This window comes from Neodiprion fabricii, chromosome 1 (genome assembly GCF_021155785.1).
Source record: "Neodiprion fabricii isolate iyNeoFabr1 chromosome 1, iyNeoFabr1.1, whole genome shotgun sequence".
Lineage (NCBI taxonomy): Eukaryota > Metazoa > Arthropoda > Insecta > Hymenoptera > Diprionidae > Neodiprion > Neodiprion fabricii.
The window spans coordinates 18,831,259-18,858,104 of record NC_060239.1 but is presented as its reverse complement, the minus strand read 5'-3'; the positions used below and the strand labels follow the sequence as shown (position 1 = coordinate 18,858,104).

General features: G+C 45.3%; 1 pseudogene; it reads left to right on the top strand.

Moving 5' to 3' along the window:
* Window positions 1–960: 960 nt before the first annotated feature.
* Window positions 961–2,792, top strand: LOC124177672 (annotated as a pseudogene).
* Window positions 2,793–26,846: the final 24,054 nt, after the last annotated feature.

Here is a 26,846-nt window from a genome sequence, read left to right as displayed (position 1 = left end):
AAGCGCAGTTCATAGAGCCTCTGGCAATCGCCAGGTACGACTTCAAACCAAAAAAAAAGGAAATACATGAAGCGCAGCTCATAGAGCCTCTGGCAATCGCCAGGTACGACTTCAAACCAAAAAAAAGGAAATACACGAAGCGCAGCCCATAGAGCCTCTGGCAATCGCCAGGTACGACTTCAAACCAAAAAAAAAGGAAATACATGAAGCGCAGCTCATAGAGCCTCTGGCAATCGCCAGGTACGACTTCAAACCAAAAAAAAGGAAATACATGAAGCGCAGCTCATAGAGCCTCTGGCAATCGCCAGGTACGACTTCAAATAATGGAAATACATGAAGTGCAGCTCAGCGAGCCTCTGACAATCGCCAGGTACGACTTCAAACCAAAAAAAAGGAAATACATGAAGCGCAGCTTATAGAGCCTCTGGCAATCGCCAGGTACGACTTCAAACCAAAAAAAAAGGAAATACATGAAGCGCAGCTCATAGAGCCTCTGGCAATCGCCAGGTACGACTTCAAAAAAAGGAAATACATGAAGTGGATTTATCCGATGTAGGGAACTGGCCGGATAATCGGAATGATAAAATGGTTGACCATTTGATAACTGTCGGTCCGACGCAGGTTCAGCGATCCAACTTTCCGAAAGATGAATCCGGTCGTCATTCTACAATTTCTCAGTATTTCAGAAAACTCCCAAATAATGAGACAATCTTGCGTCGTTGGCTGTTGTATTCACCTTCGAAAAATCGAGTTTTCTGTTCTTGCTGTCGACTTTTCAACAGTGAATTGACATCGAATATAACATCCGAAGGATTTGATAACTGGAAACATTTGTCTGAAATACTAAAAATGCACGAAAATAGCGCGCTGCATAAAAAGTACTACCATCAGTGGTTTGAGAAAGAAATCAGGTTGAAAAGAGGAAACACAATTGATTGCGAAGAACAAAAATTGATTAGTCATGAAACTTTGCGATGGAATAATGTTTTGACTCGTTCAATGAACATTGTTCTTTATCTGGCCGAAAATAACATGGCCTTCAGAGGTAGCTCAGACAAACTGTACACACCAAACAATGGCAAGTTCTTGGGATTGGTACAATTGTTGGATAAATTCGATCCGGTTATGGAGGAGCATTTGAAGCTAGCAACAACAGGCGGCATTTCTGACCACTATTGTGGTAAGGATATCCAGAACGAGTTGATTGATCTGATGGGCGAAAAAGTTACGTCTGAGATTATTTCGCGAGTCAAAAACGCTAAATATTATTCAATTATAGCGGACTGTACTCCCGACATAAGTCACGTCGAACAATTGTCCCTGACAATTCGATTTGTAGATTTGACAGATGCCAATGTCGCTATCAAAGAGCATTTTATAGAGTTCATTCCGGCAAATGATTCAACAGTTGCAGGACTTACCGAAGTCATTGTAACTATTCTCAACAAACACGGACTTGAAATAGCGAATTGTAGAGGTCGGGGGTACGACAATGGAGCGAATATGAAGGGAAAAAATCTTGGGGTGCAAAAAAGAATTTTGGATTTAAATCCCTTGGCTTTTTATGTGCCATGTGGCTGCCACAGTTACAATCTTGTACTGTGTGATGCTGCTAAATCGTCAGTCAAGTCTGTAAGGTTGTTCGGGCTTTTACAAAGATTATTTACGCTATTTTCTGCTTCAGTGAATCGGTGGAAAATACTTAGTGATCACGTGGAGCTCTACAGTTTGAAAAAGCTAAGCGATACGCGTTGGGAAGCCAAAATAAATAGCGTAAAATCTGTTCGTTATCAAATTTGCGAAATTCATGATGCTTTAGTGACATTGGCTAACTTAACAGAAAAAACCGATCACACCACCTCACATGAGGCAAGCACATTAGCAGAGCAACTGAAAGATTTCAGTTTCATTGTGTCTTTGGTGGTTTGTTATGAAATTCTGTTTCAAATAAACGTTGTTAGCAAACCACTGCAGTCCAAAGATATCGATCTCGGTAAATCTGCAGAAAGGCTCGGTAATTGTTGTAATTTCTTCGAAGAATACCGAAAAACCGGATCCGAAAAAGCTTTATGCACTGCAAGCGATCTCGCAAAAGCGCTTCAAACCAAACCAGAGTTTGCACCTGCGAAACGTTTACGACGTATAAGACGTCAGGATGGCGAAATGGCTACGGATGAGCCGATTGAATCTCCAGAGAAAAAATTCGAAGTGGAATTCTTCAACAAGTTGCTGGACGTCGGTTTAATGTCATTAAGAGAAAGATTTCAGCAATTGAAAGACTATTCGCAAACGTGGTCATTTTTACACGATATTAAAATAATTCCGGAAAAAAATCAACTCGCAGTATTATGTGCCAATCTTCAGCAAAAACTCACTGTTGGTTCTAATTCCGATATCGACGGAGACGCACTTTGTGACGAGCTCATAAGTTTGCAACCTTTTCTCCCAGATGAGAATATTTCGTGTATAAATGTTCTCAACTTTATACGACAGCGGAATATTCAAGAACTTTATCCAAATGTATGGATTGCATTCCGGATTTTTGCAACGATTCCGGTTACAGTTGCAAGTGGAGAACGCAGTTTTTCTAAACTAAAATTAATAAAAACGTTTCTCCGATCAACAACCTCTTAATCGAGACTCTCTAACCTGGCTACTCTGTCGATTGAAAATGAAATCGTTGAACAATTGGATTTTTCTAGTTTAATTCGTGTATTTGCTGACAAAAAGGCCCGAAAAGTAAAATTTTACTAAAGAACAGCACAAAAAAAAGGAAGAAAGTTATTCAAAAATTAACAAAGTATTAAATCAAAATGAAGAGTAATTAAAATATAAAATGTGCATTAAATTCATGCAAAAACAAATTTTGGATAACAAAAAAAGAAAATCAACAACAAAAAATGAAAAAAAAAACAAAAAAACAACAGTAAAAAATATAAATATAAAAAAAAAAAAAAATAAAAAAAAAATAAAAAAGAGGAGCTACATAACTTTCTACGTCCACGTCGTTAGCTCTGGGTCACGCTAAAGGAAAGATAGAATTCTTAATACACGTTCACATTGGTTCAGAAAAAAATTAACTCTCGATTTTGATTTCCTTAAGTGGGCGCCAAAATATTCTTGCCCAGGCTGTCAGTCCCTCTAACGCCGGCACTGGAAGCAACGACGTCAGGACATTGTACATTTCCTCTGCTGCCGCTGCCGATGTATCCGGTAGAAAGGATGTGTCTCAGAGACAAGCGAACCGTCCTAGCCGTGGGATTTGGGTTGTGACCACCTCGCTGGCGAAATTTCGAGAAGAGGTGTTCGACGGAATCTTGGTTGCACAGTCCGGCTGCCAACTCGAATCCGGGATACTTCTCTTTTATCGTCGTATACGTAAGTAGAATAGCTCTTACGAATCGATGACTTTATTCATACGCTCAGCAAAAGCTGCGCTAGCCTGCCACGTTTCCGTGTTGAGCCCGTGCTAACGTTCATCGCCTGAAAGGACGATGGAAACAAGTGCGCCTCGGAGATGTGAGAGAGTAGATTCGAGGTAGTACTGCAGTTATCGTATCTCCAAGTTTTTACAAAGTCTTCGTACGAAGCGATAATCTGACCCCTCCAGTACAGTATTTTGTATGTTCGCAACGTGCTCAAAAGACGTTTTATCAAATAAGGAAAGTCGAATGAAGCAAAGTAATTTCGGCCACTCTCCTCTGACACTTTTAAACAAGAATTGAACAATTTTTAATTCGAGGGACGCTGATCACATGTCACGAGGTGAACTACGGCTCCAGCTTCATGCAATCGACGGAGGCATTGATCGACCAAGGTATGAATCTCCTCGGCCTTCATGCCAGTCCCGGAAAGAAAATACGCGAGTTGTTGCCGCCATGATTGATTTGCGTTCAAACTGTCGAGGCAAAAAACGAAGACGTAGCGCGCGCGTTCATCCCTTCGACCGAGTGGGCCGAGATCAACCAGACCTTCGATGCAATCGAATTTCTCCGAATATTCTTCAAATTGTTTGATTGTCATCTCGTCCCATTTTAGAGCGCATACCCTATTTTCGATAGGCAACTCTTCAATTTTGACTTTCAACTTCTGGAATATGAAATCGCAGAAACCGGGTTTTATGTCAACCTCCGAGATCCAATTGCGCACGGTACTTTCCGCCGGAAACATGCATCCTGCATCTCTCAAACGCGTATACGCAGACGCTGAGTAGTAAAAAAGCTGCTTTGCAAGATCTTTTTCTTCCTCCGAATAAGGAGCATTTTTCCGGTGCAATTGGAGCTTCATCATCGTTCTTGCTGGCGGCCGCAAACTCTTCTACTGATCAAGAAAACTATCGAGGGACAATTTTTTTCTCTCTACACGTGCACCTGTTCTCAAAGCTCGTTTCAGCTTCTGACGGAGTTGACGAATCGTTTTCGTCTTCGATGCATTTTCCCGTATCAAAGCGGCATTTTGTTTACGCAGATGACGCAACACTTTTGCATGAAGTGACAGATCACCCACACATGACATGTGTCCCTCAGGCGTCTGACATGCATGGGTTACTATCATCGGGTTGCGGTTCTACGCTCATCCACGTGCAATTTTCGTCATCCGAATCAGCAAAGCTCACCACTGTCTTCCTATACTTACGCGCATGCTCCGAAACGTGCAAATCTTCTTCACCTACGCCCGTAGGCACACACGCCGAAGCCGACGAGTGAACCGTATCAAAGGCGGACTCACCTGTGCTTTGTACCTCTACAGATTCACAAGGCATAACAAGCACCGTTTCCGTCAAACCCGAGGAAACGGTACCCGCCGATATGACAGAGTGGTTGGCCGCCAACGCGGAAATGAACGGCACCGGTTCATCGGCAGAATCGTTGAGAATCAACGACTCGAACTCGACCGGGTGCGGCGTTGCGAGAGAAATTGCATCACTTACCATTGTACGGACTGCGCAATCATCCACTGGACCTTCCACATATGTGGATGAAGTTCGGACTTCCGGGTGGGCCTTCGAATCGTCAACACTCTCGAGAAACATAAGAGGAATCGCATGTTGCGAAAGTCTGTTGCCAATGAAATACATCGGGCTGAAATGCTCCCGGCATAACCCCCACGTCCGTAATGTTTCCGGTGATAAAGTCAGCAAGTACTTATTGCCTGCGATTCCGGAAGAAATGTACCTGCATTAACAAGTGACTCATCTGCGCCAAACCGCGCCGTGTGAATATGTTGAATTTGAAACTCGATAGAAGAATTTTTTTTTCCTACCAAAAGTGAGTTTTGGTGATAATTTTGAGTACTTTGCGATAAGGTAAAAATCAGTAAAAAAAAACATTCTGTAGATGCGAAGAACATTTTTTGTTGTCATCATAAAGTGAAAAAGTTTGAAATCAATCGTTTAAAAAAATGTTGTTCAGAAAACCTCCAGAAAACTTTATTTTTTCTACTATGAAATTAATGTAAATATATTTGCAAGCAAGTGCAATGATTTTTTTTTTTAATTGTCTCTTTTCGAAAATTTCTGTTTTCGAGAATTCATATAGGTTTAATTTCTGATCGTTTAATACCCCGCATACTTCTTAGATACAACACGGAATATTTCTCCGAACATATATCAACAATTCACTCTTCACAATTTTACCAAAATTATAAAAAATGAATTTAAAATGGAGTGAAAATTCTGAACAATTTCATACATGTTCAGAGAAACGAACGAATTCATTCTATAATATAAGAAAGGAATATGAACGGAAATTTGTTCAACAATTTTTTCCCACCATAATTTTTTTACAAGTTTTTGCATTATCAAGAGACACGGCAGACGTTTCTCGGCAGACGTCTGCCACAGGGCAGACGTTTCTCATGATGCATGAAAGCACTCATTTTTCATTTAGGAAATGAAATTTAAAAAAAAAAATTTGTATGCTGGATAGAATCGACAAAAAATAAAAAAAACTTAAAAAAAAATTAAGAAATAAATATACCAAGCATTCTTCAGTACATCCTTTTTCGCATAGCGTTAGTTATTTTGGATTTCACTGTTCTCCGAGATTCTTGCACTTTTCCATTTCGAGAAAAAATGCAAATAATTACAATGCAACACTTACCGGTATTTTTCACCCACGCATCAAAGCGGCAATCTCCTGCCACAGGAAACCTGTATGGTTTTGTTCCCGTAAATTTCGAATTCTTACAACAACGGTAAGCGCAGAGATCGCGCGCACGTTGCGGTTTGTTTTTATCCATTTGTGTATGTTTTTCGACGCAGCAAAGCACATACAGAAGCCACTCCCTTATTACGAGATTACGATGTTGAGTATTCGTAACACGAGTTGCGACTGACGATCGAAAAATTGGTAGCTAGATTTGGGGGAAGCCGTGATCGCATACAAAGTAATACATTGTAAACTTCGTCGTTTCGGGATATATTTCGAGATATACATGCAAATTTTCTCATAAATAATTGAATCGAGAGTCGACCGGCGAAGTCGAAGTATAATGCAAAAAACAATAAACCGAGTCGATTGTGATAAAAAAAAAATCAATGAGCTTTCAATTTTTGGATCCAACATTTTCGGTGGGTAAACGACCAAAGGGGGGTATATTAGGGTGCTTTTTTTTCGACTATTTTTTTTTTCGGTCCCATCACAAAATTTTTTTAGAAAGACAAAAAAAAAATTCCCTGAATGTTTGAGCCCTTAATGTTAATATTAAGTCCTAGACCAAGGCATGTAAAGATTTCCCATTAAAAATACACGGAAACTCGGATTTTTTATTTTTAAATTTCTATAGCTCAGCGGCATTTCATGGCATTGCTTTGACCATAGACAAGGATTTCTCAGAGTTAAACGCTCTACAAAAGTGCCCATTGCGGAAAAGTCGTAACTCACACCGGCGAGGTAGTACGGGCCACTAAACCTGATTTTTCCATGAATTTCGTGTTTTTTCGCATTTATCTCGTAAGCGACAAGAGATACAGCAAATTATTATTAAAAAACAATACATGTGTTTTTAGTTATCTCTATTTTTCATTACTGTCAAAACTTTTCCTTATTAAAAAAGCATACGCCCATTTTATATCAGTCTTGACGAGCATTTCGAATCTTGAGAGATGCGAGATCGGAACGACAAAATTATTTGAGTAGCAACAATGTATGGACCCCTCTCCTTTTCTGATATAGGCAGCCAGTTAAGGGAACGTACCCATACTACGTGACCTATTTTTTTAGATTTTTCGACCCCTCCCCCCCTTCGGTGACTTCTCGTAGTATATGCCAAGACCCCCCATCCTCCCCTTTATTTTTCACGTAGTAATTTATAATTATGATTTTTAATCATCTTACAGGCAAAAAGTGAAAAAAAAATAATTTGGCTCATACTCATCGTTATTACATTAGACTGCATGCATACTTAAATTACTAGTGAATAATACACTATGAAAAAGAACATTTGTGAAAACATATTGCTATACAGTATGTAACTTAGAGTAACTGAATTTACGAACACAACAATTATTTTCTGTTGAATCACCTTTATTAATATTCGTCTCATACGTCTTCAACAAATACGTTTCCAGCATCAATCCACTCGGATACATCGTTGATTAAGGGGGCAGTAATATCAGGAGTTTCTTCAGTCTTGGTTATTTCCTCTTCATCGATGGCCTCAACGTCTAACCACTCCACGCTTTCTGCCAAAACACATAAAACCTCATGTGGCCTCCTGGAGAGAATCCGCAGCGGTCGCACGCGAGACACATTGTCCACTGCACCACCATGCAAATTTTTTCGATGGCTGTTCATTGATTTTTTTGAGGCGAAATAAAGGCCACAAATTGTACACGTTCTTCCGTTGATATCGTCTTTAATAGATGGACAGTATGAATCATAAGGTATTTCTCTACCGTGTGAGAAATCCGGCCGTAATGTTATAAATTGACGTACAAGCAATGATGGAAATATTTCCGATCCTACTTCATCTGGACTTGGTATACGGAAAGGGTTTTGTGACATCGGAAAAGGTGCCGGTAAAAAGCCTTGGTACAGAACATTTTTTAGTGCACTGCGACGAGGAGTACAGCAGGAGTCATCGGAGCACTTGATGATTTGAAGGAAATATTGACTTTCACGAACGTGATTTCCATACCAGGTGTCAGAAACTTGTCCAGTTTCCGGAAGAACTTCCCCAGGAGGCATATATTCCGCTATTACGTTATGACCGTCAATAACCATCTGAGACCAAATCTCAGCTAACGTTTCGCCTGAAAATAATATACAATAAAATTATAGATAAATTTGAATTCAAGTTTTAAATATATTAGCAGCAGAGAAGACTATATATCACTCAATAAAATGTACCTGCATGTTGAAAGTTTTTCAACTCCAACTCACTGTCAATGGTTTCTCCTTGAGGGTCGAGATGTGACCCGTAGTGTTTATAAGGAAGTACGACAGTGGCTAATTCACGGCTCAAAGGTGCCATCCTTCGCTCAACTCGGTTATAAGCTGATCGACCAGGTGCATTCGTAAACACGAACAGCCCATCCAAATCATATTCTTTGAAGTGCGATATACAGTTAGATATCACTTTATTGTAACGTGGATTTTCATCTGGTCCTCCGTCGACTGATAAAATCATCACAGGCTTGACTTTTTCATCCTTACCTAAGGCTAAATTTTTAAAATCATCTAATGTTAAGAGTTTATTAAGGTCTTTGGCATGAGTTGCTGCTGTCGAACTGCTATGTTTTCCACTGCGGATTACGATATACGTTGGACCAGAATATGTAACAGCTTCTGTCCTACCCATGCAATTTTCTTTTATTGTAATACCAGCATATACTGAAGGAGTAAGTTGATGACGTACTCCAACAGCAAAATCGTGGTCATCGAGGCGCACTTTATAATTCAAATGCATTAAAACAGGAGTCTGTACTTTTGCAGCTGTTTTTCCAATCGGTACTTTTGCTTTATCATCTTGAGAGATAAAAACTACCTGTTTTGGCCCAAGTATAGATGCAAGTTCCTCGAGACCATTAGCAGTAGCTTTACAAAAATGTTGATCGACGTGGTCTCGATGTCTGTCTGTTTGGCTCGACACAATCTCACAGGCACCGTTGTGACATGACGCTTACCTTCTAAGGATCCAGAGTACTTTGGAATGAGCCTACGATATGTAGAGGTCCGCGATATGGAAAATCCATCTTCAACAAGCTGTGTATGCAATTCATCAAGAGTTTTGCAAGTTTTCAATACCTCTGATCGGCGTCGATCAGCAGCTGAGCTTCCATGTGTTGCTATATCATAAATTACTTGAAGAAGGCCTGACTCATTTTCTTCAAGAGAAGGACGTCCTGGCTGAGTCTTTATAGACGAGGATTGCACGTTGGGATGAGCAGACTTCAGGCTTAAAACTTCAGCTTTTTGTTTTGCCCTAAATTTTCGCATGTTCGTTGCACGGACTATTTTATTCTGTAACTGTTTTTTCTTTTCATCATTATCATGCCTTAATTTTTTTATTATCTTCTCAATCCCTTCGTCTGCAAGTCCTGCATCTCGCTTTTTTACTACAGCATTTAATTCAGCGTCAAGTACTGAAATTTCAGATTTCAAAGCGTTCTGTTTTGGTGTCGAGACTGTTGTCGACACAGATGAAGAAGATATCAAAGAAGAAGGTTTTGGTGTCGAGACTGTTGTCGACACAGATGAAGAAGATATCAAAGAAGAAGGTTTTGGTATCGAGACTGTTGTAGATACAGATAAAAAAGGAATTAAAGCAGGAGATTGATTAATGAAAGATTCATTATTAATGGAGGCTAGAAAAATGAGTTTTAACTCGTATTATATCAGTATCTATGAAATTAAGAAATTAAAAAGATCTATTGTTGTTAGTATGTATTGTAACGTGGCAGTTCGGTTAGGCCTGCCCGTTACAAGAAAATCCCTGAACCCTGGGCGAGATCCCGGAATCAGGGTCTAGAGAATCGAGTCGCGGAATAATCTTAGAGAGCGCCAGAACTGGAGTCACGCACCCGAGCTTCGACAGGGACGAAATAGAGCATTGCGACCCAGATATTTCAGGCTTTTGTTTTTTATTTTTTTTTGAGCGCACCGGCTACCCTACAGCGACCGACTCCGACGCTGAACATCTTTCGAGGCAAGGCGAAACCACGGAGATCTCGCGGGAAGGACACCGAGGCTGCGGAGGGGGAGGCAACGCAAATCCCTGCAGCGCGGGAATCCAAGGCGGACGCGATTCCCGCTGGCGGCCGGCGCGCCGCAGCCTCCCCGCTCGCCCCGCTTACGCCCAACCAAGGTACCAGCTAGCGACGAGGGAGCACCACCCCGCCCAACCCCAGGACTACGTAGAGCTGCGCGGGAGACGACATCGCGATCTAGCCTTAAGTTCTGCGCCGCGTAGAGACGACAGGTGCGCGGCAAGTTGCGCAATCCCCTAAATCGATGACCGATCGATTGTTGCGCATTCTTAGGGTGATGACGTCACGAAAAATTAGCTCGACGAGATCGGCGTTGCGACCATCTGAGATCACTCGAGTTTTGGCGTTCCTAGCGAGTGGGTAATAGCGTGCGCATCAGTGCTTTTCTTTTTTTTGGTGTTCATTGCGACGGCTTTGCGAGAGATGTCAGGGACCCGTCACGAGGGTGTGGGTGCCTTCATACACTGGATGTGGAGCGGTAAGCGCTGCTGATATTCTTGCGATCGAATTTCGAGAGTGATTGAGTAAAGGCTTATCAGATAAAGGATAGCCGTTTTGGAGGTTGCGTGTCGAAAAGTACTCGAAATTCGTTTGCCGATTCTTTTGCTGGGTGACCGTAGCCTGAGTTGCGCGCAAGGGAGTAGCGTTAATTTCGGGGAATCCAGGAAATCGAGTCGAGCCACGGGTTGAGCCGAGACGTTATTGTCTTGAGTTTGAGTGTGATCGAAGTCCGTTACACGGGGTCATTTCACTTCGTACATCCTCCATTCTCGTGTAGGTCGCGAGCAGTCCCGGGGAGCATTCGAATTCGCGACTGCGTCCCGTCGTCGCCGAGAAAGTGAAGCTCGGGTGCGCGCTGATAAAAATATGCGGTTTTAGAGGAGGATCGCGGGTGTCGCGACGAGCCTCGCCTCAGTTTAGTTTTTTTTTTGTTTGCATTATCAGTTAGTATTAAGTTGGCGATCAGCACCATTTTGTAAAGGACGTTCGCGGGCAGCGCATCGATTCCGATTTTGTTTTTGGTTTTTATGAATTAGGGTATTGTTAAGACGGCGACTAGCGCACGTAGGCCATAGAGGTCTCCTAGATTTATTCACCTTTTTTTTTTATTTTTTTTCTTATTTGGTTTGTTTCTCCTTTTTTTTTATTTTTTTATTTTTATTTCTTTTGGATTAAATTCAAAGTTGTATTTGGAATCGCGAAGGACGACCTGCGTAGTCGTATTATGATTATTTTTATTTTTTGTTTTTTATTTTTATATTTTTTTTTTTTGTTGTAATATCGCTGACGAGAAATATACTATTGTAATTTTATAGTAATTTGGCTACATCACGCGTTGGCTTACTTGTGTTGCAATTCTCTCTACCCAAAAATTACCCCTCCCCTCTCCGCGGTACTGAGCTACCGAGCATATGGTCGCGGTATATCGTATTACCGATTTCGAGACGTGTTGATCACGCCAGGCGCCCAACAAATTTCGCGATATTGTTTCAGGTCCAGGATACCTCGCGGACGCCAAATTATTGTGCACGCGGTAAGTTCTCGGTTATTTGCTCCGAGTGACCGAGGTGCAGAAAAATCCACGTCACAAATTGCCGCCCAACGTGGGGCCTTCGCGAAATTTCCGCTGTAAATTTCCGAGAAAGATAGTAGCGTTGCGCGCTTCGGAAATTTCGACTTAGTAACGGATTGCGCTCGCGTAACCAAAACAACAGCGGTCGGAGAAAAGGGGAGAGAGAGGTCGCACGACACTTCGGTTAATTAAGCGTGTTGACGTTTGCAGTACAGCGAGACAATTTTGAATACAGAGGACGAGAATAAAATTGGATACAAAGGGTGGCGAATAACACCGAAACTTGCGATTCACGACTCAGGCTACGATTTGACGAATATACCGGGTGACGAAAACTACACCGTGTATATTCACACCTTACCTTTCTAATACTAGGGATAAGATCGCCTGCTTTTACCGCCAATCTCTTGCTTATGTCATTTTATCTTCTTTTGTTATTGCTTTTGGATTTCTGCTTCCTTTTGTTTTTCTTTTGTTTTCTGCGATTTCGAAATATTTTTTTTTTGTTTTTTTTTTGTGTGTTTCAAAGGCGGATTTCAGCATCGCGGTTGAATTTTTTTGTTGGTTTTGTTGCTGGCGCGACAACATATTTTTTTTTTTTTTTTTCTTTCAGCCCGTCTTTTGTTTTTTTTTGTGATTTGTTCTGTTTTATTTTGTTTACGGTATTTCTTTTGTTGGCGCTTTTATCCGAAATTTTAATATCGCTAAGGTAATAGAGGTGATTACACCAATACGAGGAAACATCTCTCTCACGTTCTGTTAGTGCTGGTGGAAAATAGCGAATTAATTCAACAAGTTTCGCGGAAGTATCCATACTGGGTATCATTGCTTGCGCTCAGACTCTACCCACGGCTTTTGTCTTTCGGTGCGAATAGTTTGGTTTTGCGTGCTTTTACTTTCGTCACGGCTTTTCGTTTCGCTGGTGAAATCAACATGGCGGAGGTAACCATTGGCGCGTGGTTGTACGAAATGACGAGCGATGAGCTCGAGTTGGCATTAGTGACCGCGAGGGTAAATTCCACCGGTGACCTACTGGTGCGTCGTGACCGTTACGTACGACACCTCTTGCGTGAGCGCGGGGATTTGACTGTCACCTGGGAACCAGAGGACGAGGATGTCTTCGCGGGGTTGGCCGAATTAGCGACCATTACGGAACCGGTGCGGGAACAGCCCCGAAGGGCTAGCGATTCGCGGCTGTTAGAACCCGTGAATATTACCATCGCGACCCGGCTAACCACGGTAGCGACGACGAGTACGGTGGTGAGCGTAGCCGTCGCTTCGGCGGCTATCACCACCTCGGCGGTGTATGGTAGCGCCTCGCGACCGACCGCGTACCAGGTTCCGACGCAAATACCCTTCCACTCGATCCCGTTTTCACTGGCGAGCGGAGCCCAGGGGCACTGGGGAGAGGCCTCCCCAATCCAGGGGCACCGACATGGGCTCGAGGAACCCATCGTGGATTCTACCCGGCTAGTGGCGGGGGCACCAGCTCCGCGGGTCGAGTTCCGGTCGCTGCCGGTCGATCCCGCCACAATTCCTCGCGATATGGCGACCGCTGCCCGGCCGACCTGGGCCCGGGATTCAAACATCGAATCGCGTACCCGGGAAACAATCCGTGACATCCCGAGGGCCCTGCGCGGGTGGAACCTCAAGTTTTCTGGGATTGGCGAGCCGAGTGTCGAGGATTTCTTGACGCGATTGGAGGAGTGGCGTAGTTCGTCGGAGTTGAGCGAGAACGAGGTGTTGAGTTTGCTCACGATGATCTTCTCGGGCGTGGTCTTGGAATGGTTGCGTTGCGAACGAGATAGCTGGGTCACGTACGATGAGTTTCGCGCGGCATTACGTTTGTGGTTCGGGATCGGGACAGTCGGAAGTCGCGTGGAGGACCAGGCTAGGTCGCGAACTCAGGGACCAGTAGAGTCAGTTACGGAATATCTTTCCTGCGTTCGAGGGTTGTTGAGACGGATGCCGCATCCGTACACTATGGAACAGCAACTAGACCTGGCCTTTAAGAACCTGCGTCCCGAAATTCGCGAAGTCCTCCGGCGAAAGGAAATTCGTACGTGGAGCGAATTGATCTATCTCGCCACGAAGCGGAAACGAAACCTCGCGTTATATCGCGAAAACCGCCCCCCGCCCACGCCGAAAGAGTCCGTTATTAGTGAATTAGCGTGCCGGACCAAAACCGCGGCGGCTCGAGGCGAACCTGGATTAGCCGCGATTACCGAAGCAGGGATCGAGTCAACCGTAGCGCAGACGATAGAGAAGCTACTCGCGGCCCAGGTGAAAGGGCTCGAGGAAAAATTGTTGAAGGTGATGGCGGTGGCGACCCAGAGGGGTAAATCGAGCGGCACACAGCCAAGAGGCGGAGGCCCGGCTCCAACGAGGCCGACCTCGCCGAAGCGACCCGCGCGAGGAACAAGGAGGGGAGCGGCCCCCTCGGTTAACCAGCCGGCCCCTAGCGTGTCACGGGCCGAACAATTTCGTGGCGACAAGGTGTGGGACGAAAAGTTATGTATGAATTGTCATCGTCCCGGTCACCGATTCAGCCGCTGTCCGGACCCCTTGCGAATCTTTTGCTACCATTGCGGGTACGACGACGTCTATTCGACGGATTGTCCGCGGTGTTCGGGAAGCCAGGGAGGGCAGCCTCGCTAAGTGTCGGGGCCGCGCCCCGAGTGGAGGACACCACGGCATTGCGTGGCGTCGAGGGGGAAGTCGCGACGTGTTTTCCGATGCAGACCATGGAGTTCGATCAACGCTGATTTTTGCGGGTGTGTATCGGGGGCACATGGGTCAGTGCGTTGTTAGACACCGGCTCATCGCGAACATTTCTCGGTACGATCGGACACCAAATTGCGTTAGAGTACGGGCGACCGGTAAAATCACCCAGCTGTTCGAGTGTCGTATTGGCGAATGGATCGGTAGAGTCAATAACCAGAGACGTAGAGCTGCCGATAACGTTGCTGGGTGTCGCGCATAAGTTTTCGTTGCGGATTATCCCCACCTTAGTTGGAGATTGCGTTCTGGGCATGGATTTCGTGCGAAAATTTGGCCTTTCAATTGACGGCGCGCGCTAATCATGGAGAATCGCGAATATTCCGGAATACGAGGGAAAATTTGAGGAGGGTCGCCCGATCCCCGTTACCGAGGTGTCAAGTTGTAGCGGTATCGTAGAGCTAGGGGATACCGAGAATCGCGAATTACAGGAATTCTTAGCGAAAGAATTACCGAAAGTCTCGGGAGACTTGGGTCTCACTCATCTCGCGGAGCACGAAATAGACGTGCAGGGAAGCGCCCCGATCAAGCAGCGGTACTATCTCGTATCCCCGAAAGTGCAGGAGGCTATTAACGAGGAGGTAGACCGTATGCTCGCGGATGGAGTGATCGAACCCTCCCAAAGTTCGTGGTCGACGCCAATCGTGATGGTCAAGAAGCCAAACGGGAAATATCGGTTCCGTTTGGATTTTAGAAAAGTAAATAGCGTTTCGAAAAAGGATGCGTACCCGATCCCGTTTATGGACGGTATATTGGATAAATTGCGGTCGGCTAAGTACATTTCGACTATAGACTTGAGTCAAGCTTACCACCAGATTTCCTTGACACGCGAGAGTCGCGAAATAACGGCGTTCACGGTCCCAGGTCGCGGATTATTCTAGTTTGTGCGGATGCCATACGGGCTTACCGGAGCCCCGGCCACCTTTCAGCGGTTAATCGACAAATTAATTACTCCCTAGATGGAGCCGCATGCCTTCGCGTATCTCGACGACATTATTGTAGTGACCACCGATTTTCGTTCGCATTTGAAATGGCTATCTCGCGTGATCGAGCGGATAGTGTTGGCCGGGCTTACCATCAACCCGGAAAAGTGTGAGTTTTGTCGTAGCGAAGTCCGGTATCTCGGGTTCAAGGTGAACCAGGACGGCCTACAAGTCGATGCCGAAAAGGTGGAACCTATCCTAGCGTATCCCGCACCGAAAAACCTACGGCAATTGAGGCGCTTTTTGGGTATGGCATCGTGGTATCGAAAATTCATCCCCGAGTTCGCGAGTGTGGCGGAACCCCTTACCCGGCTATTGCGTAAGGATAAGAGATGGGACTGGGGTAGCGAACAGGAAGCCGCGTTCAAACGCATAAAAGCTGCGTTAACGTCGGCTCCGGTTCTAACGTGTCCCGATTTTGAGCACGAGTTCGTAGTACACACCGATGCGAGTAGCTTTGGCATTGGCGCCGTCTTGACACAGACTATTGGCGGAATGGAGCGTGTGATCGCGTACGCGAGTCGGACGATGTCGGACGCGGAACGGAAGTATTCCACAACCGAACAGGAATGTCTCGCGGTGATTTGGGCCGTTCAAAAGTTTAGAGCATACCTAGAAGGATATCACTTCACGGTGATAACCGACCACGCGAGTTTAAAGTGGTTGCGGGAATCGCGGAATCCGACGGGTCGGTTAGCTAGATCGACTTACTCGAGTATGATTGCGACATTAAACATCGAAAGGGGGCGATGCACCATGTGCCCGATGCACTATCGCGGATGTACGAGGGCGAAGACGAGGGGACGGAGCAGCTAGCCGCCCTCGACGTGGTTGGGGACGGCAGACCAGGGACGAAGCGTTAGGCCGTCTGGGATGTCGTCGTCGACCCCTGGTACCAGCATCGCGTAAAGGACGTCCTGGACTACCCACGCAAGTTCCGAACTTGGTCGGTAGTCGATGGGCGTCTATACCATTTCCGGGCGGACCCCTTAGTCGAGCCAATACTAGCGGAATTGGCGCCGTGGAAATTGGTGCTCCCGAGGGAGCAGCGATCGCGGATTTTTGCGGAAGTCCACGAGGACCCCCAGGCAGGGCATCTTGGCGTCGAAAAGACCTACGCGCGAGCGAGGGCCGACTACTACTGGCCCGGGATGTATCGCGATATAGTTTTGATGGTCCGAGCGTGCGAGCGTTGCCAGGAGTGCAAGGTACAACAGGTGCCACCAGCGGGCCTTATGGGTCGACGGGTCGTCGACACGCCCTGGACTGTGGTTGCGGCGGACGTCATGGGTCCATTTCCCCGAAGTCGCGCCGGGTTCGAGTATTTGTTGGTTTTTGAAGATCTATTTACCCGGTGGGTGGAGGTAGCGCCGTTGCGGAAATCAAACGCGAAAAACATTCTTGCCGCGCTGGAAGATCTCGTGCTGTCCCGATGGGGTACCCCGGAGGTGCTCCTGACGGATAACGGCACGGAATTCGCGAATAAGGCCGTCGACGAACTGTGCGCTGCGTACCATATTACCCACACGAAAGTACCGCCGTACCACGCGCAAGCTAACCCCGTGGAAAGGGTGAATCGCTTATTAAAAACCATGATCGTGGCCTACATCGAGGCAGATCACCGGGACTGGGATGTGCACCTTCACGAATTTCGATTTGCGTATAATACCGCTGTGCATAGCTCACTAAGAGTCAGTCCCGCGTTTTTAAACTTGGGTCGCGATCCCAAACCACGGATGCAGTTGCGACGACTCGTGGAAGGTCCCGCGGAAATCCCCGTACCCCTTCCCGAAGTATGGGGGGACCGAATGGCGAAATTATGTGAGCTGCGTGACTTAGTGACGAAACATTTCGAGGAAGCCCACGAGCGACAGGCGCGTCATTATAACCGAGGGCACCGGGATATCCGTTTCGAAGTAGGGGAGTGGGTATGGAAGCGAAACCGAGTTCTGTCCTCGGCCACCCAACAGGTCGCTGCGAAGCTAGCCCCCAAGTTTGCCGGTCCATTTCGCGTTGCGCAGGTAATCTCGCCCGTCGTCTACGAATTAGAGGATAGCGAAGGAGGGGGTCGCGGTAGACACCACATCAAGGATTTGAAGCGGTACGTGGAGTCTGAGGCAAGTGCGCATAGAAACGGGGAGGAATCGTGAGGGGGAAATAGGCTTCTCGGGGAGAGGAAAGGGGTAACCGACGATAACTACGATCCTGACTGACTCTACCCCTTAGTTGGCGGAGGGATCGCGAGGGAGGAAGACGACGTCCGGGCGATTCGGGACCTTCTGGTCCTAGCGAAGGTCCCTCTCCCCCCGGCGACCATCAGCTGGGGGAGAGCAGCCCCAGCGGGCCCCGAGTGGCCGGAGCAGCTGCCAGCGGGCGGCTGCTGGAATTGCTGGTAGTGGTACCATTCGTACCACGACTGCCCTCGGGTACTCGGGCTATTCTGCCGACGGTGCGGATGGCCCGGGTACCCGAAGACGAAGTGCCCCGCCTGCCACGACCAGGCGAGCCGACCCAGTAGGGGGGGCGTTCGCGAGGGGACCGGGCCAGCGGCCAGCCTCCCCCCCTTGATGGCGAGGGAGATTTCCCCCCCCCCCCCCCCCCGGGGTATTCACCAAGGACAGCCCCGACTCCCCAGATGGCGAGGGAAGCCACCCCAAATAACCCCGTTGCGAGGGAAGTCGTCCCCAACACCCCAGTCGCGAGAGGATCCCTCCAGGACCCCCCCGTTGCGAGGGGCGAAGAGAACGTAAACAGGGAGGTCGAGATGCGCCGCCGGCGGATCGTGGCGTCCGCGACCGGCCGGGGCCGGGATCGGGGCCGGCCGGGGCGGCGCGGCTAGGCCGAAAACAGCACGAAGATTTTTTTTTCTTTTTCTTTCTTTCTCTTTCTTTTTTTTGTTTGTTGTTATTATACCATAATAAATTCCGAGTATCGACCATAAATGGCGTCCGCTTTCGTTCTTAGATCCGAGGTGGCGGGTTTTGACAAAAATTTCAGGGCTAGTGGCGGAGTAGAGAGCTCCCCTAGACAACCATGGCGTGAGGAAGGGGATCAGTTGAGCTCGCGAAGAATTCCAGAGGACACGGGAGTGGGCATCTGGCCACACGGGAGAAATTTTTTTTTGTTTTTTGTCCTCTTGGGAGGGGATTCTCGGTGAGTACCGCGCAATAGCGTGTGGGTACTTCGAGCTTGCGGTCACCTCGCGAAGTTTGGCTCGCGGGATGCAGCGCTGGCGCTCTGGCACCCCACAATCCGTCTAGGGGGGGGGGAGTTGTAACGTGGCAGTTCGGTTAGGCCTGCCCGTTACAAGAGACTCCCTGAACCCTGCGCGAGATCCCGGAATCAGGGTTTAGAAAATCGAGTCGCGAAATGATCCTAGAGAGCGCCAGAACTGGAGTCACGCACCCGAGCTTCGACAGGGACGAAATAGCGCATTGCGACCAAGATATTGCAGGTTTTTGTTTTTTTTTATTTCTTTTTGAGTGCACCGGCTACCCTACAGCGACCGACTCCGACGCTGAACATCTTTCGAGGCAAGGCGAAACCACGGAGATCTCGCGGGAAGGACACCGAGGCTGCGGAGGGGGAGGCAACGCAGATCCCTGCAGTGCGGGAATCCAAGGCGGACGCGATTCCCGCTGGCGGCCGGCGCGCCGCAACCTCCCCGCTCACCCCGCTCACCCCGCTTACGCCCGACCAAGGTACCAGCTAGCGACGAGGGAGCACCACCCCGGCCAACCCTAGGACTCCGTAGAGCTGCGCGGGAGACGACATCGCGATCTAGCCTCAAGTTCTGCGCCGCGTAGAGACGACAGGTGCGCGGCAAGTTGCGCAATCCCCTAAATCGATGACCGATCGATTGTTGCGCATTCTTAGGGTGATGACGTCACGGAAAATTAGCGCGACGAGATCGGCGTTGCGACCATCCGAGGTCACTCTAGTTCTGGCGATTGAACAAGGTAGCCGAGTTGTTTTTCGAGGTCGAGTTTGCGTTAGTTTTGCGCCAGTGAAGGCTTGTTTCGTTGCGAGGACGAGGGCGATGAACCGCCACGAGGGTGTGGGTGAATTCGTGCGGTGGATGTGGAGCGGTAAGCGCTGTTAACTTTCTTGCGATCGAATTTTGAGAGTAATTGAGTAAAGGCTTATCAGATAAAGGATAGCCGTTTTGGAATTTGCGTGTCGAAAAATACTCGAAATTCGTTTGCCGATTTTTTTGCTTGGTGACCGTAGCCTGAGTTGCGCGCAAGGGAGTAGCGTTAATTTCGGGGGATCCAGGAAATCGAGTCGAGCCACGGATTGAGCCGAGACGTTATTGTCTCGACTTTGAGTGTAACCGAAGTCCGTTACACGGGGTCATTTTACTTCGTCCGGTACACCCTCCATTCTCGTGTAGTCCGCGAACCGTCTCACGGGGAGCATTCGAATTCGCGACTGCGTCCCGCCGTCGCAGAGAAAGGAAAGCTCGGGTGCGCGCTGATAAAAATATGCGTTCTCAGAGGTAGTCGAGGAAATAAAGCACTAAAAACGGCCCAACTGTCGATTTTTTGAGCAGTAAGACGGATTTTAATGCGGTTTTTTGCATTCGATTCGTAAGAGCGCCTACAAACTTTGTGAACTAAATTGATTAATTAATTTTTTGAAAATGCATTATGGCATTAATAATATGCATTTTGCAAGTGCACTTCCAAGAGACACTAAATAAAAAATTTGCTACTCGGGGGTTTTTGGGGTCGCTGAACACGAATATCGCCACGGCAACCGTCTCCGAGGTACCTGGTGCCCAGGGTGGACAGTATCAACGTCTTCTCCTAGAGTTTTGGCGAAAATTGTGATCGAATTTGTCGAAACTCGTTGCTCGGGGGTTTTTGGGGTCACTGAATACGAATATCGATACGGCAACCGTCCCCGAGGTACGTGGTGCCCAGGGTGAACGTTTCAACGTCTTTTTCTGGAATTATCTTGAGTATTATCATTTTTACCTCAATTAAAGTATATTGTTCTTTATTCAATCACAAATTCGATCACAATTTTCGCCAAAACTCTAGGAGAAGACGTTGATACTGTCCACCCTGGGCACCAGGTACCTCGGAGACGGTTGCCGTGGCGATATTCGTGTTCAGCGACCCCAAAAATCCCCGAGTAGCAAATTTTTTATTTAGTGTCTCTTGGAAGTGCACTTGCAAAATGCATATTATTAATGCCATAATGCATTTTCAAAAAATTAATTAATCAATTTAGTTAACAAAGTTTGTAGGCGCTCTTACGAAGCGAATGCAAAAAACCGCATTAAAATCCGTCTTACTGCTCAAAAAATCGACAGTCCATTGCTTTATTTCCTCGACTAAGGAGGATCGCGGGTGTCGCGACGAGCCTCGCCTCCGTTTAGTTCTTTTTTGCATTATCGGTTAATATTAAGTTGGCGATCAGCGCCATTTTGTAAAGGCCGTTCGCGAGCAGCGCATCGAGTCCGATTTTGTTTTTGGTTTTTTACGAATTAGGGTATTATTAAGACGGCCATCGAGGCCGATTTTGTTCTTGGTTTTTACGAATCAGGGTATTATTTAGACGGCGACTAGCGCACGTAGGCCGTAGAGGTCTCCTAGATTTATTCACCTTTTTTGTTATTTTTTTTTATTATTTGGTGTGTTTCTCCCTTTCTGATTTCGTTTAGATTAAATTTAACATTGTATTTGGAACCGCGAAGGACGACTTGCGTAGTCGTATTATTATTATTTTTATTTTTATTTTTATTTCTTTTTGTTTTTGTAATATCGCTGATGAGAAATATACCATTGTAATTTTATAGTGAATTGGCCACCTGACGCGTTGGCTTACTTGTGTTGCAATTCTCTCTACCCAAAAATTACCCCTCCCCTCTCCGCGGTACTGAGCTACCGAGCATATGGTCGCGGTGTGTCGTATTACCGATTTCGAGGCGTGTTGATCACGCCAGGCGCCCAACAAATTTCGCGATATTGTTTCAGGTCCAGGATACCTCTCGGACGCCAAATTATTGTGCACGCGGTAAGTTCTCGGTTACTTGCTCCGAGTGACCGAGGTGCAGAAAAATCCACGTCACAATATATACTGTAACGTGGCAGTTCGGTTAGGCCTGCCCGTTACAAGAGACTCCCTGAACCCTGGGCGAGATCCCGGAATAAGGGTCTAGAAAATCGAGTCGCGGAATAATCTCAGAGAGCGCCAGAACTGGAGTCACACACCCGAGCTTCGACAGGGACGAAATAGAGCATTGCGAACAAGATATTTCAGGTTTTTGTTTTTTTTTATTTTTTTTTGAGTGCACCGGCTACCCTCCAGTGACCAACTCCGACACCGAACATCTTCCGAGGCAAGGCGAAATCACGACGATCTCGCGGGAAGGATACCGAGGCTGCGGAGGGGGAGGCAACGCAGATCCCTGCAGCGCGGGAATCCAAGGCGGACGCGATTCCCGCTGGCGGCCGGCGCGCCGCAGCCTCCCCGCTCACCCCGCTTACGCCCAACCAAGGCAACCGCGAGGCACCAGCGAGCGACGAGGGAGCACCACCCCGCCCAACCCCAAGACTACGTAGAGCTGCGCGGGAGACGACATCGCGATCTAGCCTTAAGTTCTGCGCCGCGTAGAGACGACAGGTGCGCGGCCAGTTGCGCAATCCCCAAAAATCGATGACCGATCGATTGTTGCGCATTCTTAGGGTGATGACGTCACGAAAAATTAGCGCGATGAGATCGGCGTTGCGACCATCCGAGATCACTCGAGTTCTGGCGGTTCACGAGAGCGAGTGAACGGAGCGATTGTGCGTTTGTTTTGTTATTTTGAGTTTTGAGTGATTGCGAGGAAAATGAGCCGACACGAGGGAGTTGGTCCCTTTGTCAATTGGATGTGGAGCGGTAAGCGTTGCTAACATTCTCGCGATCGAATTTCGAGGGTAAATTGAGTACAGGCTGATCAGATAAAGGATCGCCGTTTGGTAGTTTGCGTGTCGAAAAGTACTCGAAATTTGTTTGCCGATTCTTTTGCTTGGTGACCGTAGCCTGAGTTGCGCGTAAGAGAGTAACGTTAACTTCATGGATTCCAGAAAATCGAGTCGAGCCACGGGTTGAGCCGAGACGTTATTGTCTCGAGCTTGAGTGTGACCGAAGTCCGTTACACGGGGTCAATTCACGTCATCCGACACATCTTCGATTATCGTACAGGTCGCGAGCAATCACGGGGAGCATTCGAATTCGCGACTGCGGCCCGCCGTCGCCGAGGAAGTGAAGCTCGGGTGCGTGCTGATAAGCGCATGCGTTTTTAGAGGAGGATCGCGGGTGTCGCGACGAGCCTCGCATCACTTTAGTTATTTAATATTCTTCTTAGTTATTTAATATTCTTTTTTTTCCTTCTCTTTTTTTTTTGTTTGCATTATCAGTTAGTATTAAGTTGGCGACCAGCGCCATTGTGTAGAGGACGATCGCGGGCAGCGCATCGCGTCCGATTTTATTTTTGGTTTTTAGGAAGTAGGATATTGTTAAGACGGCGACTAGCGCACGTAGGCCGTAGAGGTCTCCTAGACTTATTCACTTTTTTTTTGTTGTTATTATTTTTCTATTTTTATTTTTATTTGGAGTATTTCTACCTTTCTTATTTAGTTTAGATAATAGCAACATTGTGTTTGGAATCGCGAAAGACGACTTGCGTGGTCGTATTATCATTTTTTTTTTCTTTATTATTTTTCTTTCTTTTTATTTTGTACTATCGCTGATGAAAAATATACCATCGGAATTTTATAGTAATTTGGCCACAGCACGTGTTGGCTTACTGGTTGCAATTCTCTCTACCCGAAAATCACCCCTCCCCTCTCCGCGGTACTGAGCTACCGAGCATATGGTCGCGGTATATCGTATGACCGATTTCGAGGCGTGTTGACCACGCCAGGCGCCCAACAAATTTCGCGATATTGTTTTAGATCCAGGGTACATCGTGGACGCCAAATTATTGTGCACGCGGTAAGTTCCCGGTTATTTGCTCCGAGTAACCGAGGTGCAGAAAAATCCACGTCACAATACATACATATACAAGTACTGTATACTTCATATATAGTAGTAGTCTTTTTTTGCGCTCTCCAAAATCATACATTTCAAAATTGTATAGCAACTTTTATTCATGTAAATAAATTAAATAGTAAAGTTTTTTATTTTTTTTTTTTCAGATCGATTGAGCAGTAACGCACCTGACTATACACCTGGCCCTACTGGTGATGCTGCTAACTTACAATCCATGCATGAATTTTGGAGTGCATTATTTTCTGACGAAATAATTGATATCATAGTTGAATGTACTAATGATAAAATATTGAAAGTCTGTTCTGATCTTGTTACTGGCAATGTACGTTTACAAAGTTATCATCGTTCGACGGATGCAGTAGAAATCAAAATTCTCTTTGCCATTTTGTAACATTCAGGGATGTGGAAAACTCATCGAGTAAATGCAGATAAACTTTGGAGTTATGGAAATGGAGTAACATTTTATCGATGCGTAATGCCTTTCAAGCGATTTAATTTTTTAACATCATGCTTGCGTTTTGATTTGAAAGAAGAAAGAAATCAAGAAGATAGATTAGCTCCAATACGAAAAATCTGGGATATTTTTATAAGTAACTGTACAAAAAATTATCATGCAAGTAACATGTGCACAGTTGATGAGCAACTTCACGTTTTTCGCGGACGCTGTAAGCATCGCGTGTACATGAAATCAAAACCGGATAAGTATGGCCTGATGTTGAAAACGCTCAACGATGCAAAAACTTCATACTTGGTAAAATTAACTGTATTATTTTTTCACGATTGTATGTAATAATATTTGTTCAAAATACTAACAATTAAAATTTGTTTCAGATCTATGCTATTCCTTATTTAGGAAAAACTCATGGTGTTTCTAACGCAGAGTCAGTGCCGGAATATTTTTTCCGTGAAGTGACCACTCCAATACATGGAACTAATCGCACTGTGACGTGTGATAATTGGTTTACTACTATTCCTTTGATGATTAGAATGTTAAGAGATCCATATAATCTAACTACCACTGGCACCGTTCGAAAAAATAAGAACGAGATTCCGCTTGAAATGAAAGTAGCCAGCAAAGATTTTCCTGATAGTAAATTTTGTTACACGGATGATATGACTTTGGTGTGTTACACTCCAGAAAAAATAAAATTGTGTTGCTGTTGTCTACGTTCATGCGGTCGAATGAGATTACTGGAAGCAAACCAAATATTGTTCGACACTACAACGCAACAAAAGGTGGCACTGACACCTACGATCAGCTATGTCATTCCTTTACTGTTGCAAGGCGCACGCAAAGATGGCCATTGCGTTTTTTCTTCGGCATGCTTGACCAGGCTGCAGTCAATGCAAGGATTTTATTGAAATGTAAGCTCATAAACGAAGGAAACACTACAAAAGTTAGTGGACAGCAATGTTTAGAAGAATTGATTGCTCACCTGGCCAAGCCGATGTTGCAAGAGAGGTTGACAACTGCAACTATTCGGAAGGACGTTCGCGTTGCAATTTCTGCAATGTTGAATGATGGTATCGATCTTGACTTGAATGATACTCAACTTGTTTTATTAGAAGAAAAGAGAAGATGCGGTTTCTGCTCAGAAAAAAAAGATCGCAAAACTAGCCTCGCTTGTGCCGTTTGCCATGTGGCCATGTGCAACGATCACCGATCGCCTTTGTGCCGCAAATGTAAATTTGATGAATGAATTTCGTGCCTAACTTTTTGTTAAGTTCAATTTTATATATTCATAAGTTACTTTGTGTGTATTTTTTTATAAATAATTGAATAAAATTAAATAAATTAGCTTCAAACATTGGAAATTGTGTACTTAATAAATACCTAAAAAAATCGATATTCAATGTTCCAAATGAATACCTTTTTTTAAAGTTCGGCTACAATACTAATTTTTTTCTTAAAGCCTAGTATCTCAAGAGTATTACCCTAAATTTTTAGCTCTTAATATTAAAATTTACATGACTTATGAATTTTTAAGTGAAAAAACCCATTTTTTTCTTTTTTTTTTCAAGATTTTTTTTTTTAACATATTTAAAAGTAGTTAATCGTTACAAAACCAATGACATCTTAAAAAGGATATCAAAAAGTAGTCCAGAAAAAATTTTCAAGTAAAAATATCAAATACAGGCTGAGGAATGTACGTTTAAACACGCTCGGGTCCAGCAGACCCACTGTGCCAATTACGTTCGAGCGCGGAAGAGTGCCAATTAAGGGTTGAAACAGTGTCGGAATTTTTCGCAGATTTCTTTAGCCACCACTGAAATAGAAAAAAATTGAAAAACCAATTCCGAAAACGCTTCTTTTAAAATTCTGAGAAAATTTACACTGATTTTATAATTAAAAATATGATTTGTAAGCACGACACGACAATGGGATCGTATTTTAAATCATAAAATCAGTGTGAATTTGTTCAGATTTTTAAAAATGTCGTTCTCGAAATTGGTTTTCCGTTTTTTTTTAAATTTCACCAGTGGCTAAAAAAATCTGAAAAAAATTCCGAGATCCTTGTGGGTCGGTTGCAAGATCCTACTAACAAATTATCAAAATGAGAGGAGGTGAGGTACATTGGTTGCAATTTGATGTGGAATGCCCCATAGATATTAGATTGGTCGTTAAATTGCTTTTTTGCAATTTCAATGTTAGATTATCGTAGATCGGCTTTAAATATATAAAAAAAAAATTTTTAATCTCTTTCAGATTTTTGTTTTGAGCGAAGAAAATCACGGGCCAGCAGGGTCACTAAGGGCTCAGAATAAAAATTTTTAAAAATTAGAGATTTAAAAAAAAATATATTTCAAGCTGATCTACGACCATCCAACATTGAAATTCCAAAAAAAGCCATCTAACGACCACCCTTGTGTACATAATAAAACGGAAGTAATTTTCAGACGAACGGTAAAATCGCTAACCCGCGTACGCAAAATCGTAAGAGTTGAGAAAGAATATCCTGTATCAACATTTCAGTATGCGTTGTCGATTAGCATTTTAATCGTTCATAGGACGAAACAATGGCAGTCGTAATAAACTGAATGCTGCAAACAGAATTATCTCATATTCGTTGTCTTATGTACAGACGAATCCTGTTGACAACTTGGCGACTGAGATGGAGGCGTTAACCCGGATCGTCAACCAGGGCGAAATGTGAGTACGCGCAGAAATCGCTTTGGAAATCCCAAATCAGCGTTTGTTGGTAATCGTTCAATAATCATGTCATCAAATATTCACATCGGAATCTAATAAATTGTA